Genomic DNA, 22,319 nt, shown 5'->3' on the forward strand with positions numbered 1-22,319 from the left:
TCTCATGGTGGGGAAGCGATGGAGCCGACGCACACCAAAAGGGTTAAATACGGATGAGAAAGTCACGGGATGAAGTTGAAGTGGTAGAAAGGTTTGACAACATCTGCGGGTTTGATGAACTGAGGTCTTGGATTTTATTTTATTTTTTTACTCTTTTAGAGCACTCTTGACTTTGCTCTTGTCCACACAAATTAAGTTTGACTGGGGGAAATTGAAAGACACCTAATTTATCGATCCCACTTGTCTGCTGTCTCTGTTATGAAACTTTTTTTTTTTTTAATAGAATGTAGTTGTCAATTGAATGAAAATTGCCATGGACTCTTTTCAAGAGTTATAATTGGAATATTACACCTCTACAATCTTACACAACACCCACAGCTCTTTCGTTATCCTATTTTTCAAAATTTCAATCTACAGAATGAATTTTTGTGTAAATGATAACTGAAAGCAAATTGAATAAACACTACGACCACTACTACTATTCACAACTACAGAAAAAATACTTCATAACAACAGATGTTTACACATAACATTTAAATTAAGTTTTGCACAAAAAAACGCTTTGACACATTTTCTAAGCTAGAAAAGTAAAATAAAGTCTTCTTTGTGCAATTTTTTATTTAATTTGTGGGACAACAAACGACTTTGTTTGCGTTTACTTAATTGATAATTATTTGTAGGGTACACGTTCATTTTTCTGTTCTTGTCACTGGAGGTTGCCTCGTATTAAAATATTAGACGTTACCCAAAATGCCTTCTAGCAGGATTTTCTTTAAACGCATCGTATAACCTGTTATAAGAAGTAATTTTTTTAATTAGAACTGTTTTTTTTCCATCAAGCATAATACGAATGAATAAAATAAAGGCGTAAACTAATTAATCAGGATGAAATAATTACATGCGTTCTTCCACCTTAGCATCTTGAGAAATGACAAAAGATAAGGCATGTAGTCTGGGTTTGTGCAGCTTTCAGCTCACGTGGTCCCAAATGTTGGATGTTTGGAAAAAAAAAACAAGAAATAAAAATCAGTCTTGACAAACTTTTAATGATGCAAGACAGCTTTCAACGTGGACAAGTGGTGGAATCTAATTGCCCACTATGGCACTGCAGGTATTCTGAAGTTCTCGGCTTTCATTTGTCTTCCTCATGAGAAAAGTTAACAAAAAGACCGTCCCACAAAAAAAAACAAAAACAAAACACACACACAAACAATAAAGAACCCGTCATTGACCTCTTTCCAGTCAGTGAAATGGACATATTGAAGTACAATACATCCATTTTTTTCCACTAGATGTTTATCAAACTAATGGAGTAGTATTATATTTGCTGTATTTTCCATATAGGTCCTATATGCCCGTTTCTTTTTATATGACCTTTTCTGACCATGACATGTAAATGTTCTGGAGTTAATTTAAAACAAAACAAAAGACACAGGAATATTGGGCCATTTGTCGAAATTTAACAGTGTTCTTTTTCTAAATTACTCATAAACTTACATGATTAGTGAACAAAAAACGTTTCAAGACAATACACAATAGTTGTCATTAAAGATAAAACACTTCCCTCTAATATTTCAGCTAAATTGACTTCTGGTTCTGGTCCTGTATGTGTCAGTAAAACTCAGTTAAGCCTAATTAATCCTTTATTATCAATCACGAGATGCCCAAATTACCCTCATTAACCGAGCCTATCCGTATTTGTTTTGTTGAAACTAAGTAATGATGGTTGGGTACATCCTTAGCATTTGTCCGTTTATTTGTTGATGTTCATACACGTTAAAGACTCTAATTTGTCATCAAAGCAACAGTAATCATATCGACTGTTGATAAAGTACTGTGAGCAATAGTCTACAATTATCATTATTATTATTGTTGTTATAATGTAAAAAAAATCACTCACTTGAATAAATAAAGGGACACTTGGAAACATTGTCACCTTTTTTTTTAAAGCCACTGAATTAAAAAAAATGAAACAAATTTGTCCCTTCCATTTCTATAATAATAATATTATTACACCTCCAAAATGTTTTGATTGGTAATATATGGTGTGTCTCGATTGACGATGTATGCAAATGATTTGGAACTCAGCCAGCACGTTACCAAGTCTAACTCGTCATGCTTTCCATTAGATGTCAATAGAGGATAATCCTACTGCTTCTCAGTGGGAGCTCTGTGTCATTATTAGCTGTCTAGCTGGCTCTGTTTCATCCTAATGCAGTATCAGCCCCCCAAAACCCCACACCCCACCCAACCTCCACTCCACGCTAAGCCTTCATAGTGTGTATGCTGTGTGCCCCGATGTGTTTGTGTGAATGCGGGCGCGACCGCAGTAACGTAATCAGCCGGTCCGAGATGGCTTCTGTCCTCGCTTGAGCCAAAGAAAAGAGGCCGAGTGCACAGCGATGCTGCCCGTGCAGATGGAGAGACCAAAAGGTCATCTGAAGGTCAAGAAAGAAACTCTGCTTTGAGTCAAATGGGGGAACAATACAAAAGATTGAGGCGCCCAGAGTCATGAACACACTGAGGAGATTGAAATGTTGGGAGAAAAACCTTGTTGATGCAGAGCCCCCCCAGCTTACTCTCGGTGCTTCTTACTCTCTTTCTGCTCAACTTTGTGACACAAAGCCGATTTGTAAAATCCTGTAGAAAGGAAAGGCGGCATGCCCAATTCACGTGTGTGCGATGTGGCACGTTCTACTTCAGGGTTCTCATTTGCTTTACATGAACAGTACATTGACAAGCCCGTGACTAGACGCCGTTTGAACTCGTGCATTTCAATGGCTTCGCCTCGTTTTCAGCTGATATTTTTATCAGCAAACTTCCAAAACTGGTGGATGAGTCATTATTCGCCGGTGACGTCACTTTGCATTTCACAGCGCTTCTCCCCGCAGCTATTTATCCAGTTCTATATTTATCAACTTCTTGCACTTCGAGAAACATGTTTGAACTGGAGCAGGAGATTACCTGTGAGCTGTGGAGAATCTGTTGATTCTGGAAAGGTCCAAGACCTCAATAAAATCCAATGTATATTTTGGGAGATATACATTTGGATCACAGTCAGGTGCATGCATCAAAGTCGGAGCTTCTTCTTATTTTAGCCTGAAACCCTTTCAACTTGTTAACATTCAAATAAAACAATCCATTCCAGGGGGCCGATTGACCTCACATGTGTTCGAATCCCATTTCACCATAGCGAATAATGAAAACTGAAATAATTTACCCCGTGACCCTGAACAGGATAAGGGACATTGAAAATGGGTTAATGGATAAAAAGGATGGAATAATTTAAACCGTTGCCAATGGAAAAACTTTATACGCAATAAAGACAGATTTTTGATGCAGCTGAGTGACGGAGATGCTGGCGAGTATACCAAGGGAAGGTTTTGCTTGTGCCTGGGAGCTGAGTGTCTTTATGGCAAAACTAAAAAGAAAATCCCCATTTTTAATGGAAAATCTGTTTGTCTTGTTATTTTTATCAAGTTATTATGACTTAATCTAATCAAAACACTTTTTATGGTACTTCTTAGCACCTGTTATGACTTTCAACCACAAGTTCTCAAAACAGGCAAAGCATGCTTGTTTCAAGCTGTTTGTTTATCACTAAGAAGTGACTTTTACTGCAAAACAAAAAAAGAATTAAACATTATATCAGTGAAGTTAGCCTGAAACGTCGTTTGACCAAATTTGATCAATTCCATATTTTTACGCAAATCAGTACTACTAAAAAATTTACAGTCACCAGTGAGTCTGACTTTTTTTTTTTTAATATAGTTAATTGCCAATCTCACGTACAGTATTTAAAATGGCATCCCTTTGTTGATGTAATAACAATAATAATAGCTAAAACAAAAATATGCACTTTTTTTTCCTGAAAAGCTTTTGGAAATGCGAGTTCTCCTGCCAATGCCGTCGTCATATTTAAACACCAATATCTGTTTAACCCATTTTCGTCTGACAAAAGTCTGCTGCCTTGACATGGAAGGCAAAATGCCATAGTCAGGCGAATCAAAATGAGCATAGATGTTCCGGTAATTCATTTTTAAACCTCCACACAACTGCTACTTTAATACACATGGAACACATACTAATACAGAATACAAACAAATTTGCAGGCACATACCGTCTCTCCGCTGTGGGAAATACAGCTTTTATTAACGTTACATTGCCTCTTTATTTGTTGTTTAACTAGCACAAAAGTGTTTGTATGTCCATAAACACTATATAATATACTGAGCTTAAAGTCTCACAAAGTATACTGAGGTCTTTGCAATGTCATACACGACACTGACTTGAATTCTGTTGCTTTGCAGTTCACGTTATGTATTTTTCTAACCAATCGTTACATTGAGCTGAACACATTTTTAGAGGTTCGACTGAGCAAATGAAGTCCATGAGTTCCACCATGTGTGTGTAATTAGTCCAAAGCAAGCAAAGTCGGAGGCTCATACATTGCATGCTTCTGTCAAGCGTCACTCAAGCGTTCATAAATGGCGGCATCAACAATTAACTCGCGAGCTGTGGCTGCTCGAGCACATCTGGTTTCATACCGTACTCAAATGATACGAGCCCCCTCATGCCATCAGTGCTTAAGAAGGTGCCCCCAACGTTCCGCAATTCTGCTTCTAGCCGAAGATATTGCGTTAGGCTTTAAAGGGCCACTCACCCCGGATACTCTCAAAGATAAACCCTGGGTGGCGGCCAGTTGTGTGCATTAGCGATTTGCTGGCACCACAAGTGATTTTGTGGTCCCTCTGAAAATCCCTGATGTTGATAAAAAGCTGCAGCACTTTTCTCCCTTTGCTTCCCGCAGCTCTAAACTTCACAAGTAGTACTGCAGGTCAAAGAAAACTCCAGTTTAATATTCTAAACTTGTAAGTAGTCCTACTGACTTTAAAAAAGGTATTTTTTTCCCCCCATCCTTCATCATCAAAGTCCTTTGCGGTGACCTTAAAGGGAAATTCCGATGGTTTGCATTAACAATGTATCCAATATCATGTAATATGTACTGTATCTTGAAAATGTGATGTTAATCCTCTCTCATTTAATGATATTTTGAGAAAATTTTTATCGACAATTACGTATTTTCAGGAGTGCCGCCATTTTGGCGAGTCATATGACCTACGTGCACAGATGTGACGTATTACGTGCTGCCCAAGGTCTCGATTATGATGGGAGACAATTATGGCCAGCGCTGATTTCTCAGATTTATTCTCATCTGATAAAGAAATAGCAGTATCGGGAAGATGGAAGAATACTTACATACAGATTTAAAAATATGGCTGGAAAGTAGAATTTTCGGATGGTTCTTTGGACAAACAATGACCCCTTGAGCGGCGTTGGAGCTCGCCTGTGTCCGGTTGCTGACCGCCGGAGCTCATTTGTCAGACTCCACGTCATTCCCGTCCAAAGAACCATGCAAAAATTCTACATTAATTACAGCCACATTATCAAATCTGGCAGCACGGTGGTTCAGATGGTAAAGCGTTGGCCTCACAGTACGGAAGACCCGGGTTTGAACTCAGCCCCGCCTTTATGGAGTTTGCATGTTCTCCCCGTGCCTGTGCGAGTTTTCTCTGGGCACTCCGGTTTCCTCCCACATTCCAAAAACATGCAACATTAACCGGACACTCTAAGTTGCCCGTAGGTGTGATTGCGAGTGCAACTGTTGTCTGTCTCCATGTGCCCTGAAATTGGCTGGCAACCAGTTCAGGAATTTCCCCGCCTCCTGCCCGTTGACAACTGGGTTTGGCTCCAGCATTCCCCGTGACCCTTGTGAGGATAAGCGGCAATGAAAATGGATGGATGGATTTTTAAATCTGTATGGAAGAATTCCTCCGTCTTCTCGATCAACCGATACTGCTATTTCTTGATCAGATGAGGATAAATCAGAGAAATCAGCGCTGGGCTTAATTGTGTCCCATCGTAATCGAGCCTTTATTTGCACGCCTAATACGTCACATCCGTCCACGTAGGTCATGTGACTCGGCAAAATGGCGGCGCCCATGAAATTCGTAATTGCCGATAAAAATCACCATTAAATGAATGATTAACATCACATTTTCAAGATACAGTACATATTACATGACCTATTGGACACATTGTTAATCCAAACCACTGGAATTCCCCTTTACTGGTCCTGATACAACAAAACAATGCTTACTTTTTATTTTCCAGGGGTAGATTTGCAGATGTCTTTTACTATGTTTAAAGTTTGAGACCATCAAGACAATCTATGTACATGTGCCCCATAACATAAATTGCAAGTGACATTGATTGGTAGCTTCAAAACAAACTCATACACTGCATTTTGTAGTTTTAGCTGGTTGGGTCAAATCCATTATAAAATTTCATTCGCATTAGTTTCATTGTTGAAAAAAGAATGTCAATCTTTTCCCATGAAAAAAGATTACGCCGGTTAGTTAATGTGCAACCTTTTTTAAATTCAAGTTTCATTTTCATATACTTTCATCAAAGTAACTCACCTCCTAAAGTTTGACATTTTCACATATGACTGTCATTGAAGGTCCTTTGGTGCTATTCATTTGGTTGGTTTACATTTTTTTTAAATTATTGTTTATCACAAAAACCAGCACTCTTGGTGCCACGCAACCCTGCAGTTAATCATTAATAACTCCTGGAAAATGTTTGTATCAACTGTAATGACCCTTAACAGTGACCAAGTCACATGCATGCGCACATCTTCCTCTCGTAAGAGGACCCGACGTTTTACATAACCGGCAAAGGTTTATCGCAGATGTAATCAATACTGTATGACTTTCATTAGCTTTGCAGATTGCATTACGATCATACTATAGCCACGGAGAAGTGTAGCGCTATCTTATAACGCCATCATCACTCGTTTAAGCGGGGTTATTGATGGTAATGGAATGGATATTGTGGAGAAGAGCAAGTGCAAGAAGTACAGTGAAGCATAGCCACTTAATCTGTTATGAGGTATCATATTTAATAACAGTTAAGCATTATATTACACTGCTGGAACATTTTCAACCAATATCAGTCCCTGTGCTTGACTGGCGGCTGTTTAAGTAGCAGACACGAGTGTCAATAGGGAGATTAAATTGCTTGTATAATGAGGCAGGATGTGTTATTATGATGAAAATAATAATGACTAGTATTGCATGTTATTCTGCTTGATATGTTTTGAGGAACAATTGTGGCTTTCTTATTTTTTTATGAATTTACATGAGTTCATTTCAGACTGAGCAGTCAAACACACGCATAAAAGCAAAGTGGGCGAAGGCTTCGCAAAAATCAACATTCTAACCATTTACATGATAGTTGGCACGGTTCGATTGCAGTTCAGTTCTTCTGGTGAATTTTAGATCAAGGCACCAATGTAAAGCACGTTATGATTTGCATTGAAATTTCCGAGTCATTCCTCCGGAGAGATTTTCTTTTAACACTTTCATACTGGGCATTTTCCACGCACACGTTATGCATTTTGATTCATTTGAATCTGGGCTAATACTTTCATAATTGTCTGTATCATATTATGACTTACAGAGCTTTTGTAAGTCAAAAGATATCAATAGCCTGTCTGACATTACAAAATGGATGCCTTCATGGGGAAAAAATAGCAAAAGGGAAAGTGTATTTTTGTAGATTCTTGTTTTTGCAATGGTAGATCTCGTGCCCGTGTCCTGGAACCCTGTCACCTCTTTTTGACTTTTCTTCCTTATGCTCGGTATTTTATAAACATTCTCATGCTGTTTTACTCCTCCAGTATTTCAAGAGTCCTCCGCGACAATTCAAAGACCGATTGGTGGTGGGACTGTTTCAAACACCCCAATGAACAGCAACCCTGTCATGATACTGTGTGTGTGTGTTGTTGTTGTTCTGCTCTGTTTTTGCTTCTTTTTTTTTTTTTTTTTGCTATCTCCTCGGAGAGTGACATGGGAAGGTCATTTCAAAAACCACACTGAGCAACCACAACAACACACGCTTGATGATCACCCCCAGGGAACACACCAAAGAAAGCATAAATAGAGGGACACTATATTGGAAATTAAAAAAAGAGCTCCTGCACTAAAGAATGACATTTTGAAAATATTTTCATTTAAGTTACCTTGGGAAAATTTTAATTAATAATTCATTTTAATTTGACCCAAACATGACTCTTTACAGGGGGTCAAAACACCTTTCTTTTTCATTAAGCCTAAAGCATGATTGAAAATATCCTGCATGGACAAACAATTTGTCATTGTGGGAGTGATCAGGTTGAAATGTATCAGCTGTGCAGCCCTCTTGACCGTGATCGCATCTGACGTCCTGTTAACAATCCTCCATTTAAAAGGTACAAACAGCAAGATGCTCGTCATTTAGCTCGGGGCGTATCACACAAGAACACAATAATAGCATCAGCAGTGAGCCGTGAAATCACTGTTAGGGAGGCAAGTGTTGAGCTGTTGAATCAAGGGAGGCCTAAACCCAAAGATAGAAAAAGCATAAAGAAAAACAGGAGGCGAGGGACCGAGGTGGATTTAAGTTTAATCAGTGAAAGCAAACTCATTAGGATCAGGATGAGAATGAATTCATGTTCTAAGGGCACTGCCATAAGGTCCCAGAAGGTTTTACACTTTGTTGCAGCCCATATGCAGTTGCCCATTAATTGGCAGCCAAACCCTTCTTGAATCCATCATCAATGTTGTCTTCCCACAGTGACCCAACTGTTTGGCCCTTGATGGATAGATATTACCCTCAGGGGACAGAAGTGTAGCCCCCTTTGACATTTTTTTTTCTCCATTAGTATTGATGTGTTGGAAATTCTCACTCTGCGTTGCTTTTTCTCCACTTGTGGAGGGCAAAAGTCTTGAGCATCGGTGCCAAATTTATTGTGGTATTCCAGTCTCACAATCCGATGTATTTTTCTCCTCGTGTGGTTGGTGACTGTCCGAGACCTTCTATAGAGCTCGTGCACGTGACGTCACAGTTTGCACGGCGCCATATTGCCGGTCAAATTTAGCTGCTCTGCACTGCGGGAGCTGTTGAACCAGAGCAGATTTTTCAAATTTCCCTGTTGTGCTGTTGGTTGTCACAACAGACAAGACATATATTCAAAGAGATCATTCGATGGAATACCAGCTGAAAAGACCAGAAAATATTAATGAATTTTGGCAATTAAACATGATGGATGATGCCCAACCAAAAATACACACACGCCTGTGTAGTAATCGCTTGATTTCAGGTAGGAATTATTTTTCTCAATCTTGAATTCCCAAGAAGTATCTATCATGCCAAATTGGCTCAATTATGAATCATGCGTATTTAAAAAAAGAAAATAAACCATCCATCGCAGCAGCGAGGTTAACGTGTGGCTGCAATCGCTTCCGTGTACGTTCCGTGGAGACGACTACGTCCTCTTTTTTTTTTTTCTATCATAGTTAATGAATGCAAGTTCGTGTAAAACCAGGGGCCATTTATTTAAATATTGGTATTCGTATTGAATACTAGCTGAGAAGATCGATGGATTCCAGCAAAGGTTAACGTGTCGCCGAATACTCAACCTGTCACTATGTCGGATTTATTCCAACAAAGCATTTGGATGCGTCTAGAATTTTTCTATTCTTTCAAACTCTCCCGTGTAAATCTTGACGACTTACTCACCAGATACATGTGTATATCCAGTTGTCCAAGACAAGCGTAAGCGAATTAACAGTGCAATTTCTTATCGGTGAAAACATCGACTACGGCATTAAATATGGGTCCTCTATGCCAAGTGTCTCTCATTTTTCCACGTACCTTTGTTTATTATCACCTTATAAATGTTTAATGGTATCGAACAAAACTCCATGCGTCGTGCTAGAAGGCATTTTCATTTCATCTCAACGGACTTAGCATTAAACGTTGTTTGACTGGCAGTACGGCCAGTCACATGATTTCAGTGAAGTAGGTGCACGAGCTTTATAGCGTCGCTTACTGATATCTTATTTCATTGCATCTATTTTAAATTTATGCCTAATGCAAGCAATAATGTGTTGTGTTGTTGGAGCTTCTAAATTGTCTTTGCACTTCCTTGATGACATGTTCTTTATTCATACATGAATCATATGCTTGCCATTATTTAGAATTTATCTGCACCTGAAACAAAAAAATAGATAAAAATAAAAATAGTGCGCAGTCAAAACTTGGGTTATTATTTTTAAATCACCCTTTAGTCAAGATGAGAGGGTTTGAGATAACAGTTCTCACTACTCTTACACTTTCTCTCGTTTAATGGCGTCTGAAGGTGGCAAGATTGACGTTGACGCTTGTTTTCAATTCCATAGAAATGCCGTTCAGCTGTTGAGGACAAGCTTGCGTCTCAGCTTTTACAAACCGCTCTCTAAAAATTGCCTAATTAATTTGTCTCTTTAAGTCTCCAGATTATCTCTGTGAAAGAACATGTCTGCATCCCAGAATGTTCTTTTGATGTCAACGCTTTGTTATTCAGGTTTTGGAGCCCTCCAGAAGCAACACTGACCAAACACTTCAGAAGTCTGAGTTTATGGTCAAAATTTTAATTTCCTAAACAGTCACCTTCTTCAAGATGTCTTTAGGGATAGAAATATGAAATCGAGCTATTCTAGTCCATTAAAAATTCAGTCAGTACATTTCTGAACTGAAACAACATCTTTTTTTCCCCATTGCCACAATTGCGCAAAAATTTTAGGAGGTCTTTTTTGAATGATTAAAGAAGAACGGTACCATCCTTGCAATGAAAATACTCAAATGAACAGCGTAGTTCTGAGCATTTATGAAATAGAAGTCTCAGGTTGGAAGATTTCGGAAACAACATCTTAAATGTTTTAAGACTGAATACTTTAATCTTTTAAAAAAGGAGGTCATGCAGCAATGGGCTTACTATAACGGGTTTTATTGAGCTCTCCATTCAAACTCGGTGAAGTGAGATTTTAGTGACAGAAAGGTTGTCTAAACCTATGCCTTTTCATAACATGTCTATGTTTCTGTGCGTGGGCTCTCGCACAATTTGGGGAATTTGATTAGGGCACATGCAGGCACACAAGCTCCTCGGACACCATTTAATCAGTGTAGGAATAAATTCAATTAATTCATAAATTGAATCTATTATTATCACACCACGTACCGTGCAGCACACCATGATAAGGATCTGATCGAAGTTGGGTGTGGTGATGCCCACACCACCAGATCCCAGTTTTAATACGTACGCTGGAAGTCTGCCAGTCAATCCACAAAATTACCAAAACCCGGTCTAGACTGCGTTTAAGTCCGGCATTGTTGAAGGCAAAAACATACATGAGCTCTGCGGAAATATGGGGTGGATCCGAAGTTTCATAAATATGCAAACAACAGACATGGAACCTTCTGAATCATTGTTCTCATCATCAGATGTAATCATAATTAATATCATCATGATGAAGCCATTCAAATGTTTTACATCACCTCACTGGTCGGCACACAGCTGTGGTGGAGGCGATCGTGCATGTCTGTCCACAGATCCCCGAGGTCCGTGGACATCTTAGTTATTCCCAGCTGATGCTGTATTTAATCATGTTGTTTTTTGCCACGCTGGTCAAATGACAATTCTCCTGTAACGCACAGATTGCTCTTGCAAGACGGTTAATGAGCCTCAATTAAATCTAATGAATGAAAGAAGCTGTTTTGACTGGCTGCGGGTAAAGTCGGCTACGTTCACATCCGCGAGGCGCAAGACGGCCCCTTTTAAATAGGGTGGCTGCACTTGTGTACACAATTACAAAACACTCAGCCTGGACTGGCACCGATTATGAAAACAGAACTATTAGTGTTAACATCATCTGGCGTGGCACGGCGTGGTTGTCTGTGATTGTTTTCAAAACCTCAAAGTTGGCAGCTTTACTGACATTTGCGTTTAGCATGTTTAACATGTGTAATACCTTTAAAAAATGAAGAGAGACTATCTCAAGGAGCTTGGTAATTTATGTGTGGACTAGTCCTGGAATTCCCCATGTTTTGCCCTACTGAGGAGGAGCCTGTATTGCTTTATTATATTACATGGTCATCAATTCAATAACAGTTGATAGGGAGAGGGAGAGTTTATTTCTGTTCCTTGGGACCATGGTTGTCTTCAGAACATACTGTACCTTGAAGGGACTAATGCCTCATATGTCAGAGTTCCGGGTTTTTAATTTTTGCCCTGGCTTTCCTGTGTGGAGTTTTTTCTGTTTTCCCTGTTTGCAAGATTTCATCTGGGCACTCCAGCACGTTAGTTTAAGTGAAGACTTAAATTGAGCAAATGTTGCCTATTCGTGCCCTGCGATTGAATGGCGACCACTTTGCGGTTTTCACTCCCATCTGTGACCCTTGCCATGACTAACACGGAGAATTTCTTGGGACCCGAAATGATAACATTTTGTAAAGTAAATGAGTAACTATTTGTTCTTTAACTTTAAGACACAACATAGAGATGCACAGATAGATAGGAGGATTTCTGGAATGTTGGACAACATCAGCTTGGGTTGACCATTGATTTCTCTGGTGCCCACTGTGGTGTCATGTTTGGTGCTCACTCTCACGGAGACGCCGCCCCGCCATTGATTACAACAGCAGCTAATCAATGCTAATGACACTGCAGCGCAAATTTTTGCACAACTTTCACATTGCTCACCAAGCATTAGCACCATTGCCAAGTGGCACAACTATCGACTCCAGGTGCTGATTATGCTGCATAATATTCCGCAGCACATTATAGACCTACCTCAAAATGGCACATATACTTTAGGAGAAGTCACTTTCACTTGTAGAAATGTTTCTGGCTGCATGATGACTAAAAATATGGCAAACAGTACAATCTGAAAGCTTTGACACGCAGGTGCATCTTAATAAATTTGCATACTGTGGAAATCATTGTAAATATATTTCAATACTTCAATTCAAAGAGCATAACTATGGAGCAAATGCCAAGTCCCGCTTATAAATGAAACCAGCGTGCCCATAAAGCAAGAGAAAATGGTTGGCAAAAGATGGATACAAACAATGAAAATAAATGAATCTGTGCATTTGTGATGGTCTCACATTACATACACAAAAGTGCTTTTAAAATCTACATTTTCGCATCTATGTATATGTGTATTTTTAGTCATCACATAAAAACAGGTCTGCAATGATATGGAAGCGTAAAATGAGATTGTATGCGAGATAATGAGGCTGCAGTAGAGCAGGCAACAAATCAAACTCTGATAAGGTCAATGTCTGAATAATGATCATAATGTGGTCATAATAGTGGTAGACTGAGCCAATGAGACATTTTTCCTGGGAAGAGTTAGTGGAGTTCGCATGTGTTTGTGTGCTGGATGCAGATTATTCATTGGCAAGACTACGTGCACGTTGGGGAAATGGAACATTTGTATTTCATCTACTTTCAGGTACAATCGTTAATTTATTCAATGCCACTGCATTTCACTCAATCAGTCTTTTGTTCAAATGATGCTGAAAAACAGAACATGAGTGATTAGTCATCAAACAACAAACCCCAACAAAATAATTTTCAATACCCAAATGAATATAGTAGGCTTACCAATTGAAAAAAGGGATACACTACAATTGTGAGGCAGTAAATTCTTAGCAAATCCATTAATATACAGCCCACAACTGGATACTCTTAAATTTTCAGTCTATAAATTGTAGTGAAGGCCCTGAAATTGGCTGCCAACCAATCCAAAAATTATCCCTGGAGCAATCATTAAATCGCTAATTCCCCTGGAAATGCCACTTTTTCATTGCCAAAATCATGACGTCACCATATACGGTATCTTGCTGTGACGTCAGCAACAGAACTGGAGGCCAGATTTGCTGCACAGAGGACTGCACTACGCTCTCAAGTGGCAGCTGTTAACCCTGTCCTAATCGGTCTTTCCCTATGTTGTCTGTTATTTCTATACTTTAATAACCCATTTAAAATGTTAAAAATCGATTGAGAACAAATCTAATAACTATCTCAGGCACTTTAACTCTCTGAGAGGTGCCGCACAACTTCACCACCTCCTCTTGTGGCATTATGTGGACTCAAGATTGAAAGTCTGGATGGTAGGCCACTACCTTATCAAACATGCTGGGTAACTTAAGCAGGATGGCAATTTTGTGAGATCCTGAAAAGTAGTGATTTTGGAGAGAAAAGGATTCCCTTAAACGTGGGAATACAATATACACAGACTTTTAGATGTGTTACCCATAATTACTATTCACCACAGAGCATTTTCTCTTTATTACCACCAAGATTCAAGAGCAGGAATTCAATTGAATCATTTAACATATTACTATGTTGATATTGTTTGTATGTTTTAAACTCGGATGGGCCAAACTGATCATTAATACATGCAAAAGATAATTAGCTTTCATAGCTCTCGACGTAGTCAGGCTTTTTGTGTCAAATGTGTGTGGTGCAGCAAGTCTGTGATTCTGTAAAGATGAATTATTCCATCTCTATTATATGTTATTACATTAATTACACTCTATCCTTATTATTGGGTACCCCTCAAAGGGCTGCAATGTTCTAGTTGAGCATTTGTGACTGAAAGTCTGATGAAAGGAGGTGAGTAAAGAATTCGGTTCAATTGAGTTAACCTGTGCATTAATAAGCTTGCGTGCCCTAATTAACATCTGTCTGTTCTAGTTTAAATCAAAGCTACATTACAGCTAAAAAAAAAACAACAACACAATCTTTTTATTACTACTACGTGCTACTGGGGTGGACTATTATGTCCGAGGAAGTCATGGTTTGAGGCAGCAGAAACATTATAATACATACAAACAATACTGCATTGCATACACATAAGGACACATTAATTTTAATGGGGATCTTCAAGTCTGTTTCTAAAGCAGACATAAAAAAACAACAAATCTGAAGAAATGATCACTCCCACATATTGTTCTCATTTATTCCTGTTAATATTTCAACATACACGTATATCGCTGGGATAAGCAAAAACTTGCAAATGCAACTTGACTGTGGAAACAGAGCTCCCATCCTTTGCTTTGCTGACAGATCCGTTTTATTCTTCTAGCTATTTCTTCGCTAGTAGGCACAAACCTCCCCAACTAATTTAGAACATGACAGCAGCAGTTTTCTGGGCAGTTTCTGCGATATTCTGACGCTGTGGTGGTAATCAAGATAACAAGCAGGGAGACGAGAGTGTGCGCAGGGAGAAAAAGAAAAAGTGATTCGAGGCAAAACTCTTGGTTACTTAACGCAGCAGTTCACCCTGAAGCAAAACATGACATCTGTGATGATTAAGTTATCATTCTTAATTTTGTTTACACCCAAATTCATATTTCAACGTCCATTTTTGGAAGTGATATAATTCCCTAAACCTCGGGCAAATTAACCGCCCCAGTTTATTTCTTATTAAGATACTACTACTTCAGATGTTCAACAAAAATTATATTACTTGATCATAAAAAAATAATAATTCATGGAATAACTATGTATTTATGTATGTATAGATAGATAGATAGATAGATAGATAGATAGATAGATAGATAGATAGATAGATTTAGTGTATGTATGTATGTCTTAACATGTTTAAAATGTGCATTATTGCAGTTTTAACAATATGCAATTAAAAATATGGTGTTATATGAAAGTGAGCTGCATTTGTAGTGGATGCCCATATGACAATAGTCTCTGTAATAATGTGGGTACACTACAATTGTTCCAGATGAGATAAAAGCACTTGTCACATATCGGTATGAATGGTTAACGTGAGCAGCGTCCCATTTTTGTGACATCATAATTTTCACGCATTATATCCTTTAGTATATCAAAATATTTAAGTGTTTTAATCTGAAGCCATAATTTGGTATTAGGAGAGGATAAATCATCGGTCAAAGTTAGCCGTTCGATTTTTGGGACGAGATAATAAATTAGTAAATTTATCATATAACTTAACCATAAACGAAAAATAAGTATTTCCTTGATTGTTAACTATTGGGAGACTTTTCTCTCAATAAGGCAAAAAATTGCCACCCTGCCCATGAATGGGTTAAAGTGAAAATGTAACACTGTAAAAAAACAACTTGCCTTAGACATACTAATCTTTTCTTGATTTCATACATCCAGAGTTATTGAAAGCAAACAGACATTGTACAATGTCAACATCATTCACTGCCCGGCTTCATAATTAACATGCCTATTTGACTTCTAAAGCCGTCAATGGCAGTGAATGTGACTTTTAATAATAACTGTGAAATAGAAACTTTTTTTTTTCCACAAACATGTAGTTGCATGCAAGTGTGTGCATCTTTTCCCACTTTGAATTTATATGCTTTGGGATGTAGGTATCTACAAGATCTGTGGTCAAGCAGGATGCTGCCCATTCTCCTGACGCATATAATGAAAATCAATTGTGTGCAGTAAAACTGGTGGTGCGTTCCATTATGCTTATGCGTCCTGACTAAATCTGCCTGAGTTAAATTGTCTGGCTGAATGATTGTCTACTTTCAATGTTGTGGATGAAAGGTGCAGTTCTAAGATTTATTCTTTGCTGCTATCAACTTTCCATGGTGGGCCAGGTGCGTGCGAATTGGGGGTAATTATGACTCATTTCCCAGTTTCCCAGTTCCTCTCCCAAATTTAGACACTTCCAGGAAGCGGTTATCTATTAATCTGAGACATTTGCATGTCATCTCCAAAAGCATCATTTCAGAAAACCAAAACTGCAGCGTGTTTCTTGAGCCATTAAGACTGCATCGCTGGAGAGAGAAAGGCATTTTCAATTCTCTAGATTGATAAATAATTTGCACAAATAATATACATGTGTGTGGCACGGTGTCTGCAGTTGGAAAGCATTGACCTACCTCACAGTTCTGAGGACCTGGGTTCAATCCAAGCCCTCCCTGCGTGGAGTTTGCATGTTCTCCTGCCTGCGTGGGTTTTCTCCGGGCACTCCGGTTTCCTCCCACATCCCAAAAACACGCAACATTAATTGGACACTATAAATTGCCCCTAGTGTGGCTGTTTGTCTCGATGTGCCCTGCGATTGGCTGGTAACCAGTTCAGGGTGTACCCCTCGTCCTGCCCGTTGACAGCTGGGATAGGCTCCAGCACTCCCCGCGACCCTTGTGAGGATAAGCGGCTAAGAAAATGGATGGATGAATATACATGTGCCGGCTGAACAATCATATCGATTTGGTGATTGAATTTTGACATATGAGGTTTCCGCCCAACTCAGTGATATGGAGAAAAAAAAACCCACAATAATAATCAATAAAAATAGATATCAGAATTTTAAAACAATTTTGTATCTGGTATATAATCCTCCCACCATCTGTTCTCCTCCAATGTTATTATAGTTTCACAGACAACCTGATCCATTATACCGCGTAGCTGAAATAACAATTGAATGTTACACAGGCAGCACATTAGATTGCATTTCTTTGTTTTTTTTCCCCCCTAGTTTACCACCTCATATTATTATTTTCCACATTTCAACTTGAACTCTAGTAGCTCCATTTTTATGTGACAGTTTTAGAGGTGATGCAGACTAACGGGATACGGGAAGGTGTCTAGTGCCTTAGGAATTTTTAACTAGCGAATTTGATAACATGATTCTTGTGTTAATTAGAAATGGTTTGATTAATGAGATTATATGGTCAAAATGTGTTGTAGGTATTTCTGTTTATATCTCATTTGCACTTTAGCATTTTCCACCTACCATCAGTAATCAGCGCACAGCCTTCACACATTGAAATCAAAGAAGGATACGGATACAAGTGACATACCGGTAGTTGTTCAGGAAGTTGGAGAAGAAATCTTGTGAGGGTTGAGAAAAAGACAAATTTAGTAGCTTTGCCTTGCACACTGCATCTAATCTCTGTAGCATCTGTGGGAACTGTGTGGAAACACGGGTGTGAAGTAAATGTGTTTGGAAAAGGAAATAATGAGAGACAATGACAGAAGGATGCAATTTGAACATTTGGCAGGGATGTGGAAAAACAAATCTTTTACCGCTGAATAGGATAACACACATACCTGAAAGTTGCCCTTAAGCAGGAGTCTCACAGTTTTACATCTCAGGATTCCAGTTGAGCTAAATAATCCGATTTCTAATGACTGTAATGATTTTATAATTATAATAAAAAATATATAGCAGATTTTTGGCATGATGGGAAATACCTATCGTGAACAGGAGTCTGTTAAACTCCCTGCCTTAATCTCCATCCTTTAAGATTATCACCATTGTCTTATTTTATGTCTGAATGAAAGTAGAACGAATTAAATTGAATATTGATGACACCTGAGGGTTTGCAGACAATATGCGCATACTGAGGCTTAAAAATGTTATCACCCTGGAGAAAAACATTTGTGTTTATTTATGCTGCAGCAACAGCTGGATGAGTTTGAAAAGAGGGTGTATCCATGTTTTGAGGACAATGTTCAAATTATTCACCTCAATGTTTTCTTCATTCTGTGTTGATATTTTTATGCAACTACAGTGTGTTAAAGTGGATATTGTGCATATTTTGAAACTCATGGAGCTCAATTAGACAACTAAGTGCTGTTCTACACCACTGCAAACGTCAAACGATAACATTTTACAAATGGCCAGAGACTGAGTAACATGCAAAGCAAAGGAGGGCTGTCTCGTGTTTTGATGTGTGAGAACGTATTTCCTTTGTGCAAATTAATGGTGAGATGTAAGGAATTAATCGACGGACGTAAAGACAGGCAGATGGGCAGACAGACTCGTGAGATCAAACCTATAAAGGTGATGGATCCCCTGACAAGAAAGACGCCACATCATTATTAACAGATGGGAACCTTGCAGAGTACAGACAATTTGCGTGTATGAGTGTGTGTGAAACCTGTCACACATGCAGGACTTCAGATCTAGATCTCGTTGAGCATAGGGAGGATGTGTGTCGACTGTCAAAGGTCGTATGATTCTGCTTCTGCAGTTTAAATACGAAGAAGTAGAGAACAAGGACATGCGCATAGACTACAGTACACTCCCTAGTAAGTGAAGGCGTTACCTGGAAATATGTATATGCATTGACTGAACCAAATACTGGGTACGCATAGATCAAACAAGTACAGTACAGCATGCAGTAAAAGCCATCCATAATATTCATTCTAGCAATTCTTATCAAGATGCAGTCACTAACCACAATATTAAGTTAGCTGCGTAAATCTGAAGGAATCATGGCGTCAAAATGTAATTCATTTCACAGTTTTATGAATGCCAAATGAGTTAAGTTTGACATCCATGCGATTTGTCGATAGCAATCGCCGATCAAATGTCAAAGGCAAAACTTGATCTGATCACTTTCAGACATCAGTCCTACGTAGTCATGTCCTACATAGTCACGTTACTGATTATTGAGGTACCTACCGACCGGTTTGTCTTTGGCGCCCAGATACTCAACTCAACTTTGGAAAATTACAGCGCATCTACATCTTATGCAAAGCTAAAGCCTGTACTTTACATCTACTTCCAAGTTGTGGAATAAATGCTCAAATAATTGGCATCCATTTTGGAAGAGAGGAATTCTGAAGGATTGCAGAACCAGAGCTGTGTTTGGCGCATTTCATGGAGGATGACTTTGGGTAGCAATTGCTATCTGGTCAGACAGTATTTCACAGCAGCTATCATGATTACCACTTTGACAACACGCTATCAGTACGGTCAAACTAACCTGTCGGGTCCAACGGTCCAAACTCAGCTATAGCTATATCCTAATAAGTACATGAACAATCCAATCCAAGGCTTGGTGAATTCTGTTTCACAATGATAGGAAGATGTAGCAGTATCAAAAAGTGATGTGGCTGTGAATGCTTATAAATCCCTGTCGTCAAATCTCCCAGGCATTTTGGATCAACTTGAATAGTTTTACAAAGGGAATCAAGGGCACTTCCAACTTAAATGATGTTGCAAACCTGCCAAAACGACATCAAAAATAAAATAAATAAATAAGAAGTCGTGCCATTGGACCTTTAAGAATTTCAATACAAGAACTAAATATGTCCTTACCTTTTCAGTCATAACAATAATACTCAAATTTGACTGACACTTTCAGAAGTATGTAACTATACAGTATTTATTTTTATCTGCACTGTCTTGTTTAAGTTGAGTATGTAAAAAGAAATAACAATTCAAGAAAATGTGTTTTATGCATTTCACTAGATTGTGCAAATGTGTGGCTCTTGGTTTTGTGTCTCTGAATGTGAAACACCTGACAATCTAGACATTTTCTGAATTAGAATAAATCCACTCTCCCACTCTCATATTATTTTGTGGATAGTTTAGGGGGGAAAATTATCCCTGTTATTGTTCTCTAAACCCTTACAACAAACATAAAGCCAACTGTAGTCACATTACAAGGAAAACGTGGTATGTCTCTGTTGTCCCTGAGACACCTTGAAACCTTTTTTGTTCCGGCTTAATCTTGAGTTGCAGTTGTCACTTTTGACTAAAAGGAATACTGTGATTTCTCGTGGTCAATCAGCAAAGGCGATAGTGACACAAATGAAGTGAAACTTTATCGCAGTATCAGAATCCGAATCAGATTCTGTATATCAGGGGTGCCCAGACTTTTTTACCCCAAGATCTACGGCTTGCCTCTCGTGTTCTACCGACCATCATTGTATGATTCCTTCCATTTCCACATATTATTAGTTACGTAATGCACAAAAAGTAGTATTTGCTGACAACGTTACACTGATAACGTGAGAGTCGCACATCCCGTTGTTTGATTGTGCATGTTGTGACATCCACATTAGTGAAGGCTCAGGGGTTGGTGGCCTGCTGTTTTTGGTGTATAATCCCCAGGTAGCCTTTGGTTTCAGCATTAAATCTAACAACAGCGACTGGGTTTGCAGGCTACGCCTGACCTACATTAGCCGCTCGCATTGTGCTTAAACCGCACTTGCGGTATCCTCCTGCAAGATGTCTGCTTTTCAAGGGCATGCGGGTTTATGCGTCTCTGGCATGCTCAACAGTTTAGTGAGGATGCTGCTGTCACAATAAGGCCCTTTTTTTCTTAAGCTTTCCACACTTGGATGCTCACGGCAGGTGGTTAACAGGAGAACCATAATCTGCACATTCTGCACCATCACATACATGCATCCACATGTGGTCAAGGACAAAAACACAGGCTCAAGAGAGTCGTATGGACCACAACTACGCTATTGTTAGATGGATCATGCACTGGCTAGTAATTTGGTTAAGACTTAAACTACCGAAGGTCATTTGAGACTTTCTTGCCATACAGCAATCCCAAATTTAACTCTTTCATGGATTAGCCCCCTTTTTTAATCATAAAATGTTAGACCTTTTGTTTTTGCCTGCATTTTTTGTAGGTGACATTGTAGCATTCATGACAGTCAAACAAGTGTAATAACGCAGAGGGTGTGGGGAGAGTGAGCGAGAGAGAGAGAGAGAGAGAGAGAGAGAAAGAGAGAGAGAGAGAGAGAGAGAGACAAAGACAGAGGGACGGAAATATACTGTATTTTTTATGATACCAAAAGACTGCAAAAACATGTTTGTGCCTGAGATAAGATTGAAAATTGAATATCAAATGTACGCATTTTAAGTCACATTCATGCATGCACAACACACGACCTAATTTCCCCCAGTAATAAAGTCTCGACAAAATGCCGCATATGCTGTCACAATAAGAGCAAAAAATGTGCCACAAAGTTGGCAGCCTCGGGACAGTGTTAATTACACAGCATCACAGGATGTCTCGTCTGAATAACTGTCAATGATGCACTGCCCTTGCTGTTCATTGAAGTAGTAATTATCGGTTAACTTTACTGTACAGGGCTGCTAAGAAGGGACTTACATCCTAATTAGACAAAGGTCAAGTAAATCCATATTCCCTCTTGTCTCAATATTGTGTCTGTGAAAAAGAAAATACGCAATTATTGGAACCACCACTCTGGTGTCTTTTCAACTGAAATCCAAAGTGACGCTTATGTGTTTGACAGCAACTTCTTAAAGGGGTACTGACAACCAAAAGCATGCTTTTTAGTATGTTTTTAATGAAAAAAAAAGTCAGCCGGAATGGACCCATACGATTTTTCACCACACGTCGTACGATGTTGTCGTTTATGGAGGTTTGTATCTCCCGCCATGAAAATCCTCTCGAGTTATTTGTTTTAGAGAAGAAGCAGGAAGTGACATTTTTTTCAAGAGGCCAATACTTGCAGTTTCGTGTGATTATACCTGTTTTACCTGCACGAAAGTAGGTGTTTTTTCCTGCGTGTTAGCCAAAGTGCCATCTCGTTGTATTGCTGGATATTGCTCGAACACTCGGGAGGATGGATTCACGCTTCATACCTTTCCAAACGACCCAGTTCGTCG

Source organism: Syngnathoides biaculeatus, chromosome 16 (assembly GCF_019802595.1).
Source record: "Syngnathoides biaculeatus isolate LvHL_M chromosome 16, ASM1980259v1, whole genome shotgun sequence".
NCBI classification, from domain to species: domain Eukaryota; kingdom Metazoa; phylum Chordata; class Actinopteri; order Syngnathiformes; family Syngnathidae; genus Syngnathoides; species Syngnathoides biaculeatus.